At 44.1% G+C, this 15,885-nt stretch overlaps 1 long non-coding RNA gene across 28 annotated transcripts in view; it reads right to left on the bottom strand.

Annotated features, from left to right (window-relative positions):
- The window catches only part of LOC136110801 (uncharacterized), a 94,015-nt gene that overhangs the window by 10,081 nt on the left and 68,049 nt on the right, over nucleotides 1-15,885 (bottom strand). For 16 of the 28 annotated variants that reach the window (XR_011742176.1, XR_011742169.1, XR_011742177.1 and 13 more), the window contains 4 exons: nucleotides 8,885-9,042; nucleotides 8,128-8,266; nucleotides 2,105-5,255; nucleotides 449-895 (listed from right to left, as the gene is read on the bottom strand). This is a non-coding gene — a long non-coding RNA (uncharacterized lncRNA). Of the gene's footprint in view, nucleotides 1-444; nucleotides 896-2,104; nucleotides 5,256-8,127; nucleotides 8,267-8,884; nucleotides 9,043-10,550; nucleotides 10,683-15,885 lie in introns of all 28 variants that reach the window. The other 12 variants (XR_011742171.1, XR_011742163.1, XR_011742159.1 and 9 more) reach the window with 10 other exon arrangements.

Raw genomic sequence — 15,885 nt, forward strand, 5'->3', positions numbered from 1 at the left:
AAAACCTAAAAAGGGGAAGGGGCACATATCTATTGTTGCTTTATCAATTACAGCATTTTCTATTAGACTAAAACCATGCATATAGGCTTTGAAACACATAATCCTCCTGCCAGTTTCCGTAGTTATGAAAAAGGGCAATGCTCACAACAAAGGCAGTTTCGTGCTCTGGTATTTCACTTGACTGTCTCTCTCATCAGTTTAAGGGACGTGGCCTGAGGCCACAGTCATGATAGTGAGCTATATATAACACTGGCAATAAAACAAGTATAGAATTCTCGTAGGAACTAGGAGAAAAATAACCCCGTATGCATACATGCATTAAACTGGAATGGTAAGTCTACCTCATGAGTCTCCTGCTGTACTTTTTGTAAGATTTAGGAAAAACTTAAGCAAAAGTTCACATATGATCTATCAAAACATAGATAAAACCAACGGTCTGCTTACCTACAAGAAACATTTCTGATTGTCCTTCCGTCAGGAGAATGATTCTCTCTGGGCCCTGTGACCCTCAGGCTGATCAGAAGCAGCTGCGAATGTGAATAACGAGCACCTGGAGCTCGGGCCTCTGCTTGTACCCACAGTTCACAGAATCCCAGAATGTCAGGGGTTGAAGGGACCTGGAAAGCTCATCCAGTGCAATCCCCCCATGGAGCAGGAACACCCAGATGAGGTTACACAGGAAGGTGTCCAGGCGGGTTTGAATGTCTGCAGAGAAGGAGACTCCACAACCTCCCTGGGCAGCCTGGGCCGGCTCTGCCATTCTCGCCATGAAGTTTCTTCTCAAATTTAAGTGGAACCTCCTGTGTTCCAGTTTGAAACCATTACCCTTGTCCTCTCATTGGTTGTCACCCAGAAGAGCCTGGCTCCATCCTCCTGACACTCACCCTTTAGATATCTGTAAACATGAATGAGGTCACCCCTCAGTCTCCTCTTCTCCAGCTCCAGAGCCCCAGCTCCCTCAGCCTTTCCTCACACGGGAGATGCTCCACTCCCTTCAGCATCTTGGTGGCTGCGCTGGACTCTCTCCAGCAGTTCCCTGTCCTTCTGGAGCTGAGGGGCCACAACTGGACACAATATTCCAGGTGTGGTCTCCCCAGGGCAAAGCAGACGGGCAGGAGAACCTCTCTGACCTACTGACCACCCCCTTCTAACCCACCCCAGGTACCATTGGCCTTCCTGGCCACAAGGGCCCAGTGCTGGCTCATGGTCATCCTGCTGTCCCCAGGACCCCCAGGTCCCTTTCCCCTACACTGCTCTTTAATAGGCCATTCCCCAAATTACACTGGAACCTGGGGTTGTTCCTACCCAGATGCAAGACTCTACACCTCAGTTCTTGGAGTTCGGCTGAACTGGAGCAAAAGGAGTGGAAAGGCACAATAGTTGTTTAAAAGAAAATATATAAAAGGGGAAACTAAACAGTTAAACAACTAAAGAGGTATTGAAATCAATGAGACTTTCAATGGACATGATGGACACCTGTAGTTGACAAAACACTCAACACCATTACACAGAGATTATTTCAATATTGGTGTTTGATTTGACAGGATGATCAGGCTGCTCCAATTTCTATCTCTCCTCCATTTAAGTTTTGTTAGGATGACATTTCAAATATCAGCGTTCTGCATGAATTCCAGAAGCAACTTGTGCCAGTGGGAGGGAGATGCACAGCATCTGAATGAACGCAGGAGCGTGACCAAAATCTCAGCCTCGTGGGTTTTCTGAACGCTCGCTGTCCTCCTTCAGGTCTGGAAAGTTGCAGATTGACATATCTCTGGATTTTTTATGTTGTGATTCTTTTCTGCTCGGATCTATGCCCTGCTGGTTCTGGGAAACTTGTGACCTCTGCATTTTTAATTAGAACTCGTAACTTTTTCCATAGCAACATATTCTGATGTCACAAACACAGAATCTGTCAAATCAGACAACTTCTGGTCAGATGGAGTCCGAATACATAGAAATGCTGGGCAGCCATAGGATGTGTGATCTGCCACAGTTAGGAAAAACATGAAAACAGACTGCAAAAGAGGAACGGGGGTCTTGGCTTTGGTAATTTCTAAGTTTGATCTTAGTAGTTAAGGAATTGATACAAATATAAAAGAATCACATTTCATACTGAACCGGTTTGGACGAAGAATTGTTAAAACTGATTTCCTCGCCGTTGAGAGCAGATCAAACGAGCTGTGTGGTTGGTGTGCCAGGGCTCACGTGGTGCGAGGGAGCTGGACTGTCCTCCGGAAACGTCCTAGAGAATACGGGGAGGAACTCTGCAAGCAGGCAGGAAAGGAGAAGAAATCCCCTGCAACAAAGCCTGAGCTCAGGTGGTAACAGACCCATGAACAGTGCAATTCAATATGATGGCTTATCAAAAATCATTTAGTATAATACAACGGTGATATATTTTTTCAGATTTCCTATCTAATATGAACATGTATAAGACAAAAATCATGTTATTTGCTGGTTAACCAGACTTCTGCTCACTCCTTCCACAGTCAGTGGTAAAGAGGGCTCGGCCCTCCAGCCAGTTCTTTACCCATCGCAGATACACCATGAGCTGCAGCTTCTCCAGGAGATGCCGCAGGATACGGTGTCAAAGGCTTTACTGAAGTCTAAGGACACAACACCCACAGCATGTGCAGCAGATTCACTCCCCCGTGACAACTTTCCCTCACCTGCTAAGCTGGTCACCTTGTCACAGAAGGAGATCAGGTTGGTCAAGCCTTTCACAAAGCCACGCTGGCTGGGCCTGATTCCTTTTCTCGTGTGTGTGACCTCACAGTTTCCTTTTCCTGCTTTAAGCCAAGATTCAGCTTCAGCCTAAGAGAACGTCTTTGAGCGCCGTCACTGACACCATGCGAGACAATCATCGAGAGCACGGGGATGTTCGTTGTCAGGCCAGCAGCCAAGAGATATGAATGTGTTCATTATGTTTTTTTAAAACAAATGTCGAACTGCATGAACATCTTCGGGAAGAAAAGGTGAACACCGATGTACAATAGCTGCTCTTTTTTGGTTTTCCCCCCTCTGGTTGGCATTAGACACGTGGTTACTGTCCCTCTGTCTATTCCATCTCTTTCCATTTCCCATAAAAAACACTGGAACATTCAGTTAAACGTGGTGTGTTTCAGCCTTACATTGCAAATCAGGCCTTTCTGGGCTTCCTGGATCCTCCAGTACCACAGGAGCCCCACAAGATTTCCTAGCGGATACCTGATATTTCCCCTCTCTGGTATAAACCAAAACTAAGTTCACTGTACTTGGGTAGCCTGCAAGGCTGTCTAAACACAGTATGAAAATGGATTACATTACTTACACAATTTAGATTTTCTACTTTAAAATTAAATGTTCTATTTGTATAAACTCCCCTCCAATTGTCAGAGGAGGTAATTTTTCAAATTAAATGCTTCACCTCACCATTTCTCAGCCACTGCTGTGAAGGCTTTGATTTCCAAAACCCACAACTTTTAAATGTATTTTAAAACAAGATGGAACAATTTAATAAATCTACCACTACTCATGACATTCACTGGAGCAATCTGACAGCTGGTTTGCTGCTGTTAGATATGACACAGAGGAGCATCACTATATTTATGTGTGCCTCAAAAAGGACCACATTATTTTTAAAAATCAGAATGTTTCGGAGTTAGAGAAACAACATTTCCAGGATTTTGCCTTCCAAGTGTAGATAGTTCAAGCTTATGCAAACATTCATTCATTTCTGTGTCTGCACTTTTCCCAGCTATTTCCATAGATCCCGGCTGCCTCCTGGGTCCCGAGGATGCCGTGACATCAAACAGTCTTCTAAATCTAGAGGGGGAACCGATCTGTGTCTCGTCTGAAGCGGAGAGCCCAGGATGATGTCTACAGGGCTTTACCAGCAAATTGCTGGAAAAAGGCACCAAGATTGAGGGTCCCTGACCTTTCCCAGCCCTTCTCAGCAGCACCAGGCTGAGCCGGGGCTGTAAAAGCTTCTGCTCACCCAGGGGGCAAAGTTAGAAATCTTCTCCAGGGACATTCTCTTCTCTTTTCTTCCACCAAGCCCACTCGTCGCCCGTTGAGACATGGAAACCAGCGAGAAAAAAGTGAGTTAAATGCACATCACTCCATGAGTTACAAAAACACATTTCACTCCATCAGGGCTTCCCACAGCAGAAAGCGAATGAGCAGACACAGAGAGTCCAGCGCTGCCTCATAACCTCTTATCCCCACCATTCATACCTATGGCCTTTCATTAATGGTGTGTTTTCTCCAACATTGTTTGGTCTTAGTGACTGTTCTATAAGGCTTTTGGAAGGCTAATGATAATGTATTGGAAAAAGAAATTTCATTTAGTTTCGGTTAGGTTAGGTTAGGTTAGGTTAGTCTCATTTTTATCATCAGTCACCACAGATCAACAGAAAATTGATAAATGTGGACAATTTTCCAATAAACTAAAAATTAAAACTAACCAACCGCAGTAACTGGGTTTTTATAGTTCCACTCACTAGTGGTCAGGTTATAAACAGCCTTTTTTGAGACATTCAGAATGGTTTTGCTGCCCCATTTTCGTGACCACGTGGGATTCCTGTCCCAGGTTCTGCACAGGGGGACACGAGGTTTGGAGAGTTTGCACCCCCGGGTGAGCCCGACGCCGGCAGCACCACGAGAGGAGCAGCCATGGCAGCTCCAGCTGCGTTCTCAATGGGTAAAATGCACCCTCAGCACCAAATTCACACATTATTTCACTCCTTTCCAACCTACAGCGTTCAATTATCAGGCTGCTTCTGCAAGAGACATAATTGCCTGCTCTTCATGGTAGTATTATAGGTATTTCCTGTTTGTTAATAGTCAGTTCAGAGCCAATTACTATAAATGTAAAATTAGGGGGTTGAGTTCTTTGTTTTGTTTGCTTGTTTGGGGTCTTTTTGTTTTGTTTTTCTCCTGGTCCATCACTTGGAAATGAACCGTTCCACCCCATCTTCCGGCCTATTGTCTAAAGCATCCATTTCAACCGCAAACGCTGAACTATTCATTACCAAGGGAGTGTTCACTCAACTAAAATTTGCTGTAGTTTTAGTTTATACAGTTACTTCACACTTACAGAACTTATGTAATCAAACACTTTAGCAAGAGAGACACGTAGTACTTTAGGTGGTTATAGTTTATACAGCAGCATTAAATATTTACAGCTATGCAGTTACAGTTTACCTGTCAGCAGAATAAGTTCAGTTCATGCGGATGTAACACTAAGGACAAGTGAAATTTTACTTTGAAGTCGCCTAAAACAAGAAGAAAACCACGCTTTAGCAGTAGTTGATTTTGTCACTGACTACAACAAGTAGTAAATTTCCTATTTATAATCAGAGAGACCGAGGAATATCTTTACTGAAGATACCTGGTTTTACAGCTGGTTCATGTAAAGTGTTCTGAGTATGAAAGACCAGGTACAAATGTCACCTGTTATCTGGGCTGGATAGGAGGTGATTTTTTGGCAGCACTAAATCCTTGTAGAACGTCTTTATGTCCAAGATTCCTTAGTATTTATTCTGTAATTATGTGTCCGTGTCCTTTGGGAGTCTTGGTCTGAGAACTTTCTGCCGTGGTTTTGCTCGGTATTTGAATTAACATTCGGTTTCTTTTGTGTCATGGAGTCACGCTCCCCCTCAAGACTCAACTTTGGGTTTCTTTACCCGTCTTTGGAGAATTTATTATCTGACACTAATCCCCTGAGCCTAGAGATTAACCCTCCTGGTATATTTAAAGCCTAAAATTTGAAAACAATCAAATGAGCAATAAAGGCAAAACATGACATTATCTGAGAAGAAACGTTACACTGATGGATCGGCTGGCAACATTTCAGGAGCTATATGGAATTTGTTTGCATCTCCTCACGGCAGCCAGTGAATCTTATTTTTCTTTTCAAGGGAATTACTGCAGGGAATGATTTGCTAATGCTACATGGCTAAAATATTCCATTCTATCCAAAGCTGAACCTGGTGATCGGCTACACTGCAGTTTAATTCTGTAGAGGGAAAGTCACTGTTCCTTGGGATATTAACTCCTCAGAAGTTCCACTCCGTGAATGAGCGCAGACTTTAAACAGGGACAACCACCCTTTCTTTGTCTAAGTGGGAAACACTGCAGAATCCTCTTCATTTAACAACGTATGGCAGTGAGGAGAATAATGTCAGAGTATCCAGAAAAAGGAATCAATATCCACAGTTGCTGTGTCTGGAGGGCGCAGACCACAGAACCACGTCACCCACATAAAAGATGAAATAAAAGCCTCCAGCAACCTCTGATACGTGACCAGATACTTACATTCCAATCTAATAATTTTTGAAGAGCCACAGGTATCATAGATTTCTCCTTGACCAGAAACAGCATCCAGAGAAAACCAGAGAAGGCTGGACATCAGGTTTACTCTCTTCAACTGCCTTAATTGCTCTGTCTGCATCTCAAATTGCTCCGTGTTTTACACTGCTTACTGTTAAAGAATTTCAAGGGGCGGTTGACTACTGTGAAACGTGATTGCAATTGTAATAAACATAACAGCAATACCTTCAAAACGTTGCCTTAACCATCTCTGTAGAAGCTGCTGATGCTTTGCCCTAAGGTTAAAACGGATGCGCTGAGCATCTGTAACTGAGTCACCGCGACACAGATGAGAACGTTACAGTTGTGTTCAGATTATCTGCTGTGACCGTCCTGGGATTAATTTCATGAAGTCTGATGTTTGTGGACTTCCACCTTACTGTTATCTGCTGGGAGGAGTGGTGACACTGGAAGCTGTGCTGCCATCAGAGACCTGGACAGGCTGGAGAGTTGGGCAGGGAAAAGTTTAATGAAATAGAACAAGGGCAAGTGTAGAGTCTTGAATCTGGGCAGGAACAACCCCAGGTTCCAGTATAAGTTGGGGAATGACCCAACAGTGCAGGGGAAAGGGACCTGGGCATCCTGGGGACAGCAGGGTGACCATGAGCCAGCACTGGGCCCTTGTGGCCAGGAAGCCAATGGTACCTGGGGTGGGTTAGAAGGGGGTGGTCAGTAGGTCAGAGAGGTTCTCCTGCCCCTCTGCTCTGTCCTGGGGAGACCACACCTGGAATATTGTGTCTAATTGTCACTTTTTTTCTGCAGTTCTACAATTTAAAACAAAATCTGAGAAAAAAAAAAAGAAGTAGCTTCTGAAATCCACACCAAGTTTTAATAAAATGCATCAATTTCTTCTCATTTTCTTCTAGTGAGGACACTACGATTCCAGGAATGTGTTTGGCCCAAAAGTTTCAATGTCTACTGAAATCCTAATCTTTAGAAAACACTGGAAGATGAACTTTGACTGTATAGACCCCTCAACAAAAATAGCATTTTTACTAATGTATTCTTCCCAAGCGCCTGCTTCTTCTTACTGTGTTTCCCATCCTAATACTGTATGTTTTTGCAGCTGGCAACTGACGCTGCCAATGAGCCTTTATGTTCAATGTTGTTTAATATATTCCCATCAGAAAGCTATTTTTACTGTTCAATTTCAGTATCTTCAAGAAGTGTCTTGCATATAATGTTCATATTTTAATTTGCATTTTTTTCCCATAGGATAAGTAAATAAAGTTTCAAACAATGATATTGAAAGAATTTAGGCTTGTTGGCTGCAAGAAGGAGTTTTATGGAAAGGAAACCCACTTTGTTTTATCAAAAATAAAGGAAAAAAACGCAATTTTGTGATTCAGATGGCTATAACGGAGATGACTGATACAGCACCATCGTCATGGGCTGATTCAGAGTATTTGAAGAGCAGGTATTGACTTGTGTTTGCTTGGGACAGATCTCATCGCTGCGTTACAGTACGATGGACATTGCCTTTCTGCTATAGTCTCCTAAATAAATAAGCATCCTCTGTCCCTTCCCCTGGACTGAGAACATTTTGATTCACACACAAGCAGTATAAAAATACGATGACCTCTTTAACAATCTCCAAGCCAATACTTTCTGCTGAATTGGAAAAAAATAATCTTATGTGGCTACAGAAATAATGTTTGTGTTTTATCAGTGTTGTTCCCGCCAAAGGCTGGATTATCTGTTTCACATCCATTTAAACACAGGAAGGTTATAACAGGGCAGACAGCAATCTGGACTTTATTGGCTGGGAAAACTGACCTCATAAATCTGATTTGATCCATCTGTCCCTCTGGCTGTCTGCATACATGCCCATGCATCCAGTTGGCCGGGTGCCTGCTCGGTGGTGGAGCAGCTTCTGTGGCTACTGCACACAGGATTTTCCATCTCCCCCTCCCTGCTACAAAAATAAATAGAGTGAAAAAGAGCGGAAAGGAAGACATGGTTATGGCTGCTTGTAGGTGCTTCACAGAGACAATGTCCTATTGGGGTAGATGGTCAGGACGCCGTTCAAGCCACCCGAGCAATGCTGATTCTGTCTGTCCATCCGTTGCTGTAAGTAGACGCTGCTTTACTCTCATTAGCACACTGGAGTACACAGGAGAGCCTGGGGATGGAGCGCATCTCCACACCATGGCCAAACACCGGTATTGACCACTTGAACCCGCTTAAAAACGCCAAACTTTCAACGAGACCAAGCTTCAAGTAGGGGATAAAGGACCAGAGCGAGCACTGTATAACTACAAAATACATATTATGCCATAACAACTATTCTAGCTATATGAATTTGCTGAATTGCATTTACTAGAGTGAAACGTTCCGGTTTGTTTCTCACCAAAGACACACAAAGCACGGCGCAGATACAAAACAATGAGTTTTTTGAAGGCAGGCACCAGCAATCCCTTCTGTGATTTAGGACCATCCATCCAGGCTTACAACATTTGGTTCCCATCAGTACCAATTTAACACAATTAGTGAATACAAGAGGAAAAAGAAAAGAGCACATTTCGCTCATTACCTTTTCAAAATGAGGACTGGCTATTTAAATAAACGTCCCTCTACCAATGGGCAGGTTGGAAAGCAGCTCATACTGGCTCAAGAACGTGTTCTCTTTCCGATAACCGCACTGCTCTCCAGGAGCCTTGATGTGAAACGTCAGCAGCGCTGCTCTTATACCTGGAAAGGTGACACCAGATGATTGAAGCAGGAATTAAAAACTAAATGTTGTCATTTTAGAATGTTTCCCTCCCACCTTGGATTTTCTTTTTCAATAGACACGTGGGTAATTTCATGATCGATACACATTTCTGTTTCAAATGTCTGACTTAGTTGCTAGACGCAAAGAAGAGCAGTAAAACATATACCTAGGTGATGCCTGGCATCTGTATGGCTTTATTCATGTTTCAGACACTGTTGTTTAACTTTGCAGTGGGAGAGCAGAGGATTACAAACCAGATTAACATCCATCCTATGGATGGATTCGGCAGCCACACTGCTCAGAGGGAAAGCAAAGAAGAGGCTCATGCTATTGATCCAATTTCCTGCCATGTGCTGGGTTTGGTCTGATCTTGCAGAGACTCCTCTTCCCAACAGCTCTCCTAGTAGTGCAGGATAAGATAAGAACATCATGGGAATAGCAGCTGACAGAATAATCCGCCCATTGATTTCTCCTCCCTGCTTGCTCCCCGTGTTTTAATTGAATGTTGTGGTTCAGCATTGGTTTCAGGCTGTGCTTCCCAAGTCAACCGGAGCACAAAGTAAAGCAATGGGAAAAATCAAATTCTTGAATTTTGTCCAAATGGAATTGGACAAAAATAGACTCAAAGATTCTCATTGCAAATTGGACGCTGGAATGAAGGTTGTGTTGCTTTTTTTTTTTTGTTCTGGTTTGGGTTTTTCTCCTTTTCGCTCAGCCCTTCCTCGCAATAAGGGCAATGTGAAAGGAGAATGCTGGGAAAGAGACATTTTCTTGTTCCCAGCGAGCAGGTTAAAAAATGAAGGGAGCTGGAGGTTTTAAGGAATTCGCTTTTGACACAGATGTCACAGAAGACACTCAGCAGAGCGGGACGGGGGGCTGCCAGTCACCTCTTACACAAATACTTTCTTTGCCAGCCACGCTGGAACTTGCTTTGCAGTCGCTCATCAATGCACTATGGAAATGCTCATAATTTAAACGCTGGACATCTAAAGGCATTACTACATTAAATATAATTCTGAAAGAAAGGGAGACATTTAAAAATAGAGATGAACAGTTCACTTCCACTCCAGCCCATGTGCTGCCTTCAATTAAGCTTCAGTCAAGTATAGCAATAATAACAGTGTTTCCCACCACCTTGAGAACATGGGCCTGCATCGCTCTCTTTCTGTTTCACCTGGAGAATGCATTTAAGAATCCAGATTTACAAACGTGGATGGTGATTTGTTTGACCATTTACTAACAACCAAGCCTATGGATGATAAGCTCCAGTTCAGCATCTCCCTCTTCTCCTGCAAACTGCAGGGACCCGGAGCCCTTTCCTCGTTAGCAGAGCTGTCACAAAAGCTCAGTCCTGTTCCAAAAGGATATAGGTGAACTTTTATCAAAAGTGCAAGTGGCTAAGGAACTGATAGGCCATATGTAAATAGAAAATATATACACGATGGATGAAAAGAAACAAGGCGCGCACACAACTTTTCACACCCACCACAAGGTTGTACATGATGCAGGGGCCACTGAAGAGCAGAAAATCAATATTAGAGCTGAAGAATAAGGGAGGAAACTCTCTGAATATCCTGTAAGTCGCCCTGGACCTCCAGAACTCCTCAGTATCTGTTCTCTGTAGGAAAACATGAAGCATGTGCATTATGTGAGATTTGTAAGCTTGAGTTTTGCTCTTAATATAGGAGCACTTACAATCCCTAGGTTAATTTCCGAGCAGAATTACTTTCCCCATCTGACGGCTTGCATTTGGAATGATACAAATTTTGGCAAGGCTCATGGAATGACAAATGCAACACAAAATTGTAGTTGCATGTCTTGAGGAGAATAGCAAGAAGAGGAAAATCCAAAATACCAACTCTCCCTTCTTGCATAATGAAGAATAGCTTTAAGACATAATGCGGTTCAGCATTTCAAAAGAACCACAGCATAGCGAGGAGCACGGTGCCAAGACACACAGCAGAACCAGAGGAACTCACACAGCGCCAAAGCCTCTAACAGCGCAGACCCCGGGGATCCCGCTGGTCACCGGCCCCACCGGGGGGTCCTCCAGGTGACAAGAACCAGGACAAACTGGGGCAAGAGCCTTCAGCAACACTGGTTATATGCACATTTTTCTAAATAGCAACCACAGGACGGACAATCCAAACCCCTTTTTATGGCCGTGGCTGCTCTAGTCTTATCTTGTTCGTGTTAGGAAAGAGGGTACGATGTGTGTGCTGCACTGGGGAAAGGAGGAATAACATCGATATCCACAACGTTCTCATTGAAACACCGTTGATCCCAGGTATAAAATACACTGCAGATCCCACAGTGGTAAGATACTCACTTCACCCATAGCCTTCAATAGCACGCAGAGTAAGTTTTTGTTTGCTGAGCATTACATAAAGCTGCTGCTAGCAATATCAAAACATATTAAAAGTTTAACTAAGACAATGTGTTTCAGAAGAATTTGCTTTCGTTGGAGCTGGAATGTCCCCATAAAAAGGCATGATCTGTACTAGACCGAGCTGTCCAATGATCTGCAAACGCTGCAGATTGTGTCCTGGAGTAAACCCTGCTTTCTTCAAACCCAAATTGGTTTGGATTCCTCTTGTGCATGCAGAGAGCATTTTCAACTAATTCTGCGGCTGCATGTCCTAAACCTGCATTTGGATTTGCATGGTTGACTTTCAGAGGAGCGCTTTCACTTTGGAGCATTGCAGGTCTCCCGGCAAGGCCGCAGAGCTCTTCATGGTGCCCTCGGGATGGGGGTGCCAAGGTTCTCCTGCCACCTGTAGCTGGTCCTATTTTCAAGGCTTCATCCGCTGCTACCCTGATTTGCGCCCCCAAAAAGCAACACAGAAGTGAAAACCATGGTGAAAATGAAATCATGTCTGTATTATTGAAAGAAGAACCCGATGCATGAGCATTACAATCCTACCAGGGGTTGGCTCCATGTCTAGTTTTCCTCATAGCAAAACTGAAAAGCTGTGTCTTGGCTCCATTTTCAACACAGCACACTTCTCACACACAGGACTATGCCTTTACCTTTCGTATGACTTTACCACATACATGGTTCTGGCCTGGAGTTGTGTCTCCAACAGTGCCCAGAAGTGCAAGAAACAGGGCAAGTGCAGAGCAAGGCACTCTTTGATATACCCTCCTAATTTACTGCCTTTTTTAGTAGTAAAGACAAGATGCAACGTTGGCAGGGAGTCCCAGCGTTTTACACTTCCACCAGTTCTATTGTTGTCACACAACGCAGAGCTCAGGTCCTGCATGGTATGGAATTATATGAAATACTGAGGGAGTTGGTAGATAAGGTGAATATGGAACTGCTGTTCTAGAAACCTGACATTACTGCAGCTCGCGGACACTCATTGACATGTGAGATCAGCTCAGAACATGTACAAGAAAGTACTTTGAAGAGAGGGTGTAGAACTTGTGGGTATCGTTGCTGCAAAAGGCTGTGGAAGCAAAGAGTGCCTGTAGGTGAGAAAAAGAACCAGACAAGCTCACGGACAACAGGCTCACCCATTTAAATGGCGTTAGGGCAGGGGTGTGCTTTCAATGTCCCTGCTTCAATGGCTGTGAGTAAATCTTGACTCCTCCTGCCACTTCTGGGGACAAAGCGTGGGGTTTATTAATCTAATTCCGCTGTAGTCATTAAACGCTTTTTTTCTGTTCCTAAAGCTTTAATGAAAAAAAAACCCCAACCCACCAAACCAATACACTCACCACAGAGTACAGACTAACAAAGCTAACGCTTTCAGGCACTGATAGACAAAGAGTGAGGAACAGCGCTGGTTTTAATCACTGCCAGTGCTCGGGACAGAGCCCGTGGTTTACAGCAGCTCCTCCTCAGGAGCACACAGAGCACCGCTCAGGGAAGATCCTGCACATGGGACTCTTTTCTCTTTTGCAAACGCTGAATTTGACTTTGGAAATTAAATCTCGAATGAATCAATCTGTGGTTGTCCCCAGAGTGTGGTAACGGAGTGATGGGAAAGCACAGGTAGCTTGAAACCTTTTACAGGGCATGTTTGAAGAAAATTGCTGATATTGTCCTGGTACCAGAGCTTGGACAAATCCCAGATGAACTTTAAAGCAGCCATGGAATACTTGTTATCACAGAGTAATTGCTAACTTGATGAAATTATTCTCTTTTACATCAACTCCATAGCTTGGTGAATTTTTCCTAGTGAGCACTTCAGTCTCCTCTGCTGCAGCACAAATATTCTCTTAAACCTTTCAGCCAAACTGGTGCCCCAGAGAAGGAAGTTTGAGGTGTGGGAAACTGCAGCGGGTCTGTGGAATCCTTGACAGAAAGTATGGGAGTAGAGATCAGTCTTGAAGATATTGAGGTTTACCCCGAGAAGGATGGGAGTGAAGGAGTATCCAGAGATATGGAGTTGTACCCGTGAGAGAGGAGAGATGTACCCGTGAGAGAGAAGGGGATAGAAGAATAACATGGATGATAGCAAAATGAACCAATGAGATGTTATTGCTGTAACTTGTAACCAGTCGTGAAGAGACACATGAACTGGTAGAATTGTATAAAAATGCACTTGTAGCAATAAATGGCATCTACTACTTTCATCCTGGAAGAACTTGGTCCATGTCGTTTGTCCGTCTCAACTGCGACATTGAGGCAGCGTGGACCTCTTACAACCATGTCCACACCAAAGAGCATGAAGAGCTATTTAATGAAAAGCCTCCCTTAGGAGCGGCGCGCGGCCCTGCGGGCGCTGCCTGTGCGTCAGACTCCGACACACGTCGTGCTCAACCGCCCGTGCCCCGGCGGGACCTGCGGGATGTGAAGATCCAGCACCGCCAGCCTGACAGAGGGAAAGTTCTGATCCGATCGTATGCCATTTGCCCACTAACACGGCAAAAAGGATCAGATTATAACACTCATCCCCCGTGGATATAAAATCTCTTAAGCGGCTGCCAACTCCCAAAGGTCATGAGCAAAGTATGGCCCTACTGGCAAATGATTCTCATTATCTCAGCGCGCATTATGCACATGTGACGGAGCCAGGCTTTGACATAGTTTCTGTTAGAGTAGAAAAGCAGCAGAGGGCAAGAAGAGCAAACACGAGGCCCATTTCACAGACCGGAGCAGAGCTGGTTTGTTCCAGTCGATGCTCCTCTCTGGTCCCAAACCAGCGAGCAGAGGAGCAGCGGCTTCCTGGGAACCTGCAATGGAGCCTCGTGGCACAAAAACCTGTCATCCTGTCACACAGAGCGTGGGACAAACATCTGAGTGCTCGTTTTCAAAATCCACGCTTCCTTTAACATTTTAAATAGCGTTTACTCTCTGTTTGACCCCTCTGCCAACCAGTGGTGTTAATAACAACATATTCCAGCGGAAGCGCAGGCCTTGTGTATTCCAGAAGTATCCGTAGTTACTGCATCTTTCCAAACAACTACCAAGCAAAATCTCTGCTGAGTCTGAGGAGTAATGTAAAGCTTTTCTCATCGCTCTGCTCTGTCCGTCAGAATTCTGATCTCTGTCTGTAACAGCACTTGAACAATCAACAGACATTTTTCTTTGAGCACACTCAGGCTTTTGAGATGCTTTCATTTATAGGAAAGTGGTTTCTTTCTACTGTGCACTACAGAACTAACCAAAAGAGAAAGAAAAGACCAGTGAAAATCACTTCCATAATTCACCATACATGAACGTCTGTAACCACCAGTTGGTTTGAATTGCGGAGTATTGGAAATGCATCGTGTACAGATGGATCTTCCGATGCACCCAAGCTGCACTCTGTACGTTATCGACTCCACTCTGAATCCATGTGGCAGAAACAGTTAAGAAAATATTTACAGGAGACTGAGTCCTACAGCAAATCCGTAATGAACTTGTTTGTCTGACCTATTTACTCATGACCCATAAGTGAGCTGCTGCTTTTTTCTAGTAACTTCCACCACACACATTATACTACAACGGAACGCTACACAAACTAACAAAGAACAAATAGACCACTTAACTTCCGAATCAACTTTTCATTATTTGTAACTAACACAACAAGAGAATTTGCATTGTGATCATTCCTTCCAACCTCTTACCTCTTACCCAGCCCAGCGCAGGGAAGCGTCCTCCTGCTGAGCATGAAGGGAAGAGTTTAATATCTCTTTACATTCGGTTTAGCCTTAGGAAGAGAGCTCTCAGGCTGGTTTATGTGAGAATAATATGTTCTATTTTCTGGAACTTTTAAAAAGTGGAAATGATAAGTATTTTTTTAGGTAAAACAGTCGCTGTCCTACACTTGCGATGCCGCATTTGAGCTGCTCACAACTTTTCCTGCATTCACATCACAGGACAGCTGGGGAAGTGCCTTATTTTAATAGATATTTTTTGTGTAGAGACATAGTATTACAAGGAAGTATTAAATGTAATTGTGCGCGCACATGTAAATAAGAAATGAAGAAAATGAAACTTGTTAACCTCATCCCACCCCCCTGGACTTTTATGGGACCTCTGAAAACCGCTGGATGCTCTTTGGGTCCCTTTCTCCGTGAGCCGACCCCTCTCTGAGTGTTGGGGTTTGGGGAGCAGCCGCGCTCACCCGTGTCACCTCCACACCTGGTTCGGAGCGGGATCCCCGGATCAGACGTTCGGGTTCCACGGGAACACCTGGAATGACAACACAAGCTCAGAGCTTTTTCCCAGGGATCGTTCTGCTGGGACAAAGAAAAAAACCCATACTTTGATATCTCCGTCTCGATGCTGTTTGCTACAGTCACAATGGACTCCAATGCTCTTCCAAATTTTCCAGCGCAATATCCTAATCTGAGGATATTCCAATGAAGCAAGACGAATGCTCCACACA

This window comes from Patagioenas fasciata, chromosome 21, assembly GCF_037038585.1.
Source record: "Patagioenas fasciata isolate bPatFas1 chromosome 21, bPatFas1.hap1, whole genome shotgun sequence".
NCBI lineage: Eukaryota > Metazoa > Chordata > Aves > Columbiformes > Columbidae > Patagioenas > Patagioenas fasciata.